At 38.6% G+C, this 8,100-nt stretch overlaps 1 pseudogene; it reads right to left on the bottom strand.

Moving 5' to 3' along the window:
- Positions 1 to 3,980: 3,980 nt before the first annotated feature.
- LOC150029847 (uncharacterized) lies at positions 3,981 to 7,455 on the bottom strand (annotated as a pseudogene).
- Positions 7,456 to 8,100: the final 645 nt, after the last annotated feature.

Below are 8,100 nucleotides of genomic sequence, written 5' to 3'. Positions count from 1 at the left end.
AGAAGTTAAGGCAACTATTAAATATGGACGGGATTCATTGTCCATGGATATAGTGTTGGATGCCTTGAGAACGAGAAATCTCGAGATTAAAAAGTAACGGAAGGATGGAGAGTTACTCATGGCCAGAGACAAAAGTGAGAAAAAGAACGAAAAAGGAAAAGAGTCGAGATCCAGATCGAAATCAAAGGAGAAAAGCAAAAAGTGTTTCCTATGTCATAAAGAATGACACTTTAGAAAAAATTGCCCTTTGAATAAGAGCAAGTAAGCATCAAGTAGAAAGCATACAGAGGATTCTAGTGCAGCAAATATTACTGATGGGTATGATTCAGCAGAGGTTTTGATGGTGTCCAGCAGGGACATTCAGAATGCTTGGATCATGGATTCAGGATGCACGTTTCACATGACTCCTAATCGGGATTTCTTGATTGACTTTCAGGAAAATGATGGGGGATCAGTTCTGCTTGGTGATAATGTGCTTATGATGTAAAAGGAATTGGGTCAGTTCGAATTACAACACATGATGGTATGATCAGAATTCTTACAAATGTAAGGTATTTCCAGAACTCAAACGAAATCTAATTTCTCTGGGCGAATAAGATAGACCAGGTTATTCCTATAAATTTGAGAATGGAGTTCTGAAGGTTATCAAGGGTTCTTTGGTTAAGTTGAAGGGGACCTTGAGGAATGGTCTTTATGTGTTGGAGGGTACTGCAGTTTCAGATAGTGTTACTGTTGCATCTGGGAAAGAAACAGATAAATCTATGTTATAGTATAACAAACTAGCTCATGTCAGTGAAAGAGGTCTTCAAGCTCTTTCAGAACAAGGTTTTCTTGGAGGAGTTAAAAGACATTGAACTCCCATTTTGTGAACATTGCATAATGGGAAAGTCTACTAGAGTGAAGTTTGGGAAAGGGAAGCATTCTACCAAAGGAATTTTGGATTATATTCATTCAGATTTATAGGGTCCTACAAAGGTACCTTCTATGGGAGGTTCAAGATACTTTATGTCGATCATTGATGACTTTTTAAGAAAGGTGTGGATGTATCCACTAAAACAGAAGGATGAAGCTTTTGGAAAATTTCTTGAATGGAAAAAGCAAATTGAGAACCAGACAGGCAGAAAGGCAAAGTATCTAAGGACAGATAATGGTTTGGAATTTGTGAATCACAAATTTGATAAATTTTGCAAATCTGAGGGAATTACGAGGTATTTCACTGTTACGTACACTCCATAGCAGAATGGTTTAGCTGAGAGGTTCAATAGAAAAATTATGGAGCGTACAAGATGTCTCTTGACAAATGCTTCATTACCCTTGAAGTTTTAGGGGGAAGCTGCCCAAACAGCCTGTTATCTTATTAATAGGAGTCCGTCTTTCTCTTTAGGCCTAAAGACTCCTTAGGAGATATGGACAAGAAAAGCTCCAAACTTGGATCATCTCAGAGTGTTTGGGTGCTCAGCTTATGCTCATGTTAAGGAAGGGAAACTGAATAAGAGGGCACTGAAATGTATGTTTATTGGCTATCCTCAGGGTGTTAAAGGATATAAACTTTGGTGCTTGTAAGAGGGCAGAAATAAATACATTATCAGCAGAGATGTGACCTTTAATGAAACAGAGATGTCATTTCATGTCAAAGACTAGTAGAAACAGCAGACAATTGATCAGGTTGAGGCAGATGTTAGAATTGATTCTAAAGCACAACCATCAATTAGTTCAGGTGATTCTAGTGATTAGTCATCCAGTTTTGAGGGTAGACAGCCTCAACTGCAGAGGACTTTAATTGATGAGGGAGCTTTTGGTGAAGAAAGCTCAAGTAGCAGTGACCTACAGAACTATCAGCTTACATGTGACAGGCCTCAGTGGGTGAGGCAAGCTCCTACTAGGTATGGTTATGCTAATTTAGTTGCTTATACTCTTACTTGTGCAGCTGACAGCATTTAAGCAGAGCCTCTTACTTTTGAGGAGGCTATTGTATCTGATTCGAAGGAACATTGGAATGATGCTATGGAAGCAGAGTTGTTCTCGTTGCAGAAGAATCAGACATGGTCATTGGTTTCAAAGCCTCCTAATCAGAAATTCATTCAGTCAAAGTGGATTTATAAAATCAAGCCAGGTACATGAGGTGACAACAAGTCTAGGTATAAGGCTAGACTGATAGCCAAGGGCTACACTCAAAAGGAGGGAGTTGACTTTCATGAGATTTTCTCTCCGGTGGCGAGGCATTCGTCCATTCGATTAATTTTATTTATTGTTGTTCAATTTGATATGTTTGTTGAACAGATGGACGTCACCACAACTTTCCTTCATGGTGAATTGGAGGAAGTGATCTACATGGCTCAACCTAAGGGCTATGAGGTGAAAGGAAAGGAAGTCATGGTTTATTGTCTTCATAGGTCTATCTATGGACTGAAGCAATCGTCGAGACAGTGGTATATCAGGTTTGACACCTTTATTCTGAAGCAAGGGTTTCACAAGAGCTCATATGATGCCTATGTATATTGGAAACTATCTCAGAAAGGTACATATACTTATCTACTTCTGTACGTAGATGATATGATTTTGGTGTCTAAGGATTATTCTGAAATCTGTGATCTCAAGAAACAATTGAATAGTGAATTTTAGATGAAAGATTTAGGTGAACTGAAAAGAATCCTAGGCATGGATATGAAAAGAGATAGGGAGAAAGGTTTGTTAACCATTTCGTAGGAGAGTTATATGCATAAATTGCTTGAGAAGTATAATATGTCTTGTTGTAAGGAAGTTTCGACACCCTTAGCATCTCATTTTAGGCTTTCTTCGTCTCAGTGTCCTGTTACTGAACAAGAAAGGTTAGAGATGGCTAATATTCCCTATTGTAATACTGTTGGAAGTATTATGTATTTGATGATTTGTACTAGGCCTGACTTAGGATATGCTATGAGAATGATAAGTAGGTTTATGTCAAATCCTGGGAAGGAGCATTGGAATGTAGTTAAAAGGGTGCTTCGATATTTGAAAGGTAGTGCTAGTGTATCATTGTGTTTTAGCAGGGATTGTGATAAATCAGCACTGTTGGAAGGATATGCTATGAGAATGATAAATTAGGATATGCTATGAGAATGATAAATTAGGATATGCTATCATTGTGTTTGCAAATCTGAGGGAATTACGAGGTATAAGCACTCTTGCTCTTTCCGCTCTCGGCAGTGTTGCTCTCTCTCACTTTCTCGCTAGTCTCGCTCTCTTCACACTCTCTCTCTCCAGCAATCTCACTGGTCAGCCCTCTCCAATCTCGCTCTCCCTCTCGCTCTCTCCAGCTTTAACTTTTCTCTCCACTCTTGCTCTCTCCAGCTTTCTCGCTGGTCTCGCTCCCTTCATTCTCGCTCTCTCCAGCTTTCTCGCTGGTCTCGCTCTCTCCCATTTTCTCTCTAATCTCGCTGATTTCGATCTCAATGATCTCGCTCTCAACGATCTCGCTGACCTCATTCTCAACGATCTTGCTCTTAACTACTACGAACATTGTTCTCCGTACATGTTTGCTCACCACTTTGTGATACTTTTATACGGATTTTCCAAATTTTTCCAAAGTAATTTCCCATATTTTCTGCATTTCACATAAATTCCATATTTTTCTCAGTTCTTCAGCCATAACGCACTTCACTTAATTTCTCCATACTTACCCGAATTTTTCCCAAATTTTCCAAACTTAATTTCCATATTTTTCTTTTCAAATCCTCATCCCTTCTTCACCATTTCATACTAACTTTCTCATCTACCTACTCAACTTATTTATATAAATTTAAATAGAGACACACAATTAAATGGAAAATTAAGACAATTTAAATAAGAAAACACACTTAAGTGTAAAATTGGGATTCGGAGTTCACATTTACCTCCTCCTTATAAAAATTTCATCCTCGAAATTTTGGCACAAGTCCGTCAGTTAAACAATTGCGGATACTTATTTCTGATTTTCTCCTCAACTTCCCATGTTGCTTCTTCTATAGCATGATTCTGCGTAGCACCTTTACTAATGGGATTGTCTTATTCCTCAAGACTTGTTCCTTTCTGTCCAGAATCTCCACTGGTTCCTCTTTATACGACAAATTCTCTTTTAACTGTACTGGTTGCTCAGATAATATATGAGTAGGATCTGGCACATACTTTCTAAGCATTGCTACATGAAACATATCATGAACATGAAATAATTCTGGAGGTAAATCCAATCGATATGCCATTGGATCAATCATTTCTATTATCTCATAAGGTCCAATATATCTCGGGCTTAACTTCCCTTTTCTACCGAACCTGAGTATTCCTTTCCACGGATATAATTTCAGAAATACTTTATCACCCATTTCAAACTCTAATTCTCTTCTCCGCTTATCAGCATAACTTTTCTGCCTATCTCGAGCCGTCTTAAGATTATCTCTTATAATCTTAATGTTATCTGATGTTTGTTGTATAAGTTCTGGACCTAGTAATTTCCTTTCACCGACTTCATTCCAGCATATCGGAGTCCTACATGGTCTTCCGTATAGGGCTTCATATGGTGCCATTCCGATACTCGAATGGTAGCTGTTGTTATATACAAATTCAATTAACGATAGATGCGTATCCCAACTGCCCTTGAATTGCAACACACATGCCCTCAACATGTCTTCCAATGTCTGGATTATCTGCTCAGACTGACCATCTGTCTATGGATGAAAAGTAGTATTGAAATATAACTTGGTCCCCATAGCTTTCTGCAAACTAGGCCAAAACTTTGATGTAAATCTGGAGTCTCGATCTGATACAATTGAAACTGGAGCTCCAAACTGACTTACGACTCGATCAACATATAGCTTAGCTAGTTGGTCCCGGGTATAAGTGGCTTTAATAGGTAAAAACTTGGCTGTTTTTGTCAATCTATCCACAATTACCCATATACCATCATAGCTTGCTGGTGTCTTAGGTAATCCATACAAGAAATCCATCGTAATATGTTCCCACTTCCATTCTGGTACTGGGAGTGGATTAAGTAATCCAGTTGGTTTCTGTCTCTCTGGTTTAACTTGTTGACATATTAGACACTTGTCAACATACTCCGCTATTTCTTTTTTCATACCTAGCCACCAGTACGATTTCTTTAATATTCTGTACATCTTCGTACTGCCTGGGTGCATAGCATATGCTGAACTATATGCCTCTTCTAGGATAGCTTATCTAAGAGCTAAGTCCTTAGTTACGCAAATCCTACACTCCTTTAGTAGCACTTTGTCTGTTCTTAGTTGATAGTCCGTCCTCAATCCTTTATCCACTTCTTCAGCTAACTTTTTCAGATCAGAATCCTTTAATTGCTCACGTAGAATATTTTCTACGAGAGTAGGATGCACTTGAAATAAAGCTAATAATCCTCCTTTTCGACCAATTGATAATGTTGCTCTAGCATTATACAACTCATGGATCAATCTACCCTTCACTGAATTAATACTAGCTCCAGCTGTTCTAGTTTTTCGACTTAAAGCATCAGCTACCACATTTGCTTTACCTGGGTGATAGTCAATTGTACAGTCATAATCTTTACTCAATTCAAGCCATCTTCTCTGTCTTAGGTTTAGTTCCTTTTGATCAAAGATATACTTTAGACTCTTATGGTCTGTAAATATATGACATCGCTCACCAAACAGGTAATGTCTCCACAATTTTAGAGCTAACACAACTGCTGCTAATTCTAAGTCGTGTGTAGGGTAATTACATTCATGCTTCTTTAACTGTCGCGGAGCATAGGCTACTACTTTTCCCTCCTACATCCGCACACATCCTAATCCGGGATGCATCACAATAAACTTCAAACCCCTTACCTGGTGTAGGTAGAGTTAATACTGGTGCTGATACTAACCTTTGTTTCAGCATTTGAAAACTATGCTCGCATTCTGGCGACCATTCAAACTTCACATCTTTTCTGGTCAGGTTTGTCAATGGAAGGGCTATCTTAGAGAAACCCTCCACGAATCTCCTATAATAACCTACTAAACCCAGAAAACTACGTACTTCGGTTACATTCAGGGGTTGTTCCCAATTAACTATTGCTTCTATCTTTTGAGAATCAACACTAACTCCGTTAGCTGAAACTATATGCCCAAGAAATATGACTTGATTTAACCAAAAATCACACTTACTAAATTTGGCATATAATTTCTTTTCTCTTAAAGTTTGTAATACCATCCTTAGATGTTCTTTGTGTTTTTCCACACTATTGGAATACATTAGTATGTCATCTATGAATACTATTACAAACTGATCCAGATAAGAATGGAATATCCTATTCATCAAGTCCATAAATACTGCAGGAGCATTTGTCAATCCAAACGGCATTACTAGGAACTCAAAATGTCCATATCTAGTTCTGAATGCAATCTTTAGAACATCTGTGTCTTTCACCTTCAACTGGTGATAGCCTGACCTCGAATCTATCTTAGAGAATACCGTTTCTCCCTTTAACTGATCAAAGAGATCATCTATACGAGGCAATGGGTACTTATTCTTAATGGTCACCTTATTCAACTATCTATAGTCTATGCATAATCTAAGAGTACCGTCTTTCTTTTTAACAAACAAGACTGACACTCCCTAAGGTGATACACTGGGTCTAATGTACCCCTTATCCACAAGTTCCTGTAATTGAACTTTTAACTCTTTCAACTCCGTTGGGGCCATCCTATATGGTGCTTGGGATATAGGTGCAGTACCAGGAATTAACTCAATAGTAAATTCCACTTCCCTATCAGGTGGTAAGCCTTGTAATTCTTCAGGGAACACATCTAAGAATTCTTGTACTACAAGTACATCCTCAGGTTTTAGTTTCTTATCTTGGGAAACTACTACAGATGCTAAATAGGCTTCACATCCTTTACTCAACAGTTTTCTAGTTTTTATCGCTGATATTAAACTTCCTGGGAGTATTCTTTTACTTCCTACCAGAGTTATTTCTTTTTCACTGGGTTTCCTAAACACTATTTCTCTTCTAAAGCAATCCATAGTGGAATAGTGTTTACTTAAGAAATCCATACCTAAGATAACATCAAATTCTAGTAATTCTAATGGAATCAAGTCGACCCAAAAACTTTGATCTCCAAGAATTACTTCACAATTCCTATAGTACTCATGTACCACTAAAGTATCTCCTACAGGCGTAGAGATAAATAATTCCTCATCCATACGTTCAGGTATTTTATCTATATATAATGTACACATACTAGATATGAATGAGTGTGTAGCACCAGGATCAAATAATGCATAAGCGGATTGATTACATAAAGTTATCATACCAGTTACGACATCTGGAGCTTCTTCCGCTTCCTGGTGTGTCATAGCATACATTCTACCCTGCTGCTGTTGCAGTTGCTGTTGAGGTCGTCCAACTACCCCTTTCTGCTTAGCTACACCGGATCCCTCACCTCTAGTTTCGGTCGTTCTAGGTTGGTTTACCATCTGTGTAACTTCTCTTTGCTCATTCTATGCTCCATGACCTAGCTGAGGACAATCTCTTTTGAAATGCCCAGCTTGTCCGCACTGGAAACACACATTCCTATTACCGTAGCATACCCCTGTATGAGGCCTACCACAGTTTACACAACGTGGTTTCCTCCCCGTACTAGCCACCAACTCACTAGCACGACCTGATACTGATCTACCACTTTGTTTAGCTACAGGTCTGGACTTCTTTCAACTCAAACTTTGTTGGCTCATGCCTCCAAAGCTCCTTATACCCAACTGTCCAGAGAACGAGGATCTAAATTTTTTACTTCTTGTTTCTCCAGGCACTCTAAACTGTCCTTCTCCTAGTTGAAGTTCATCCTCCTTCGCTACACTCTGCTCTACTTGGATAGCGGTCTCAACTAACTGAGTGAATTTCACCCAATTGGATGTAGAAGTAACAGGTGTACGTATTTTTCTTCTTAGACCACTCTCAAATCTTCTACACCTCTCATTCTTTTCCGAGATGATCAGAAGGGCATACTGAGATAACTCAGTAAATTTTTGCTCATACTCAGCAACTGTCATCACTCCTTGAGTTAGCCTAAGGAATTCCTCCCTCTTCGCATCTCTAAAAGAACTAGGGTAGTATTTATCCTC

The sequence above is a fragment of the Benincasa hispida genome, unplaced genomic scaffold, assembly GCF_027475165.1.
Source record: "Benincasa hispida cultivar pf3 unplaced genomic scaffold, pf3_genome.v1.1 HicScf878, whole genome shotgun sequence".
Classification (NCBI taxonomy): Eukaryota; Viridiplantae; Streptophyta; class Magnoliopsida; order Cucurbitales; family Cucurbitaceae; genus Benincasa; species Benincasa hispida.
The sequence above is the reverse complement of the archived record's forward strand: the minus strand, read 5'-3'. Positions and strand labels throughout refer to the sequence as shown.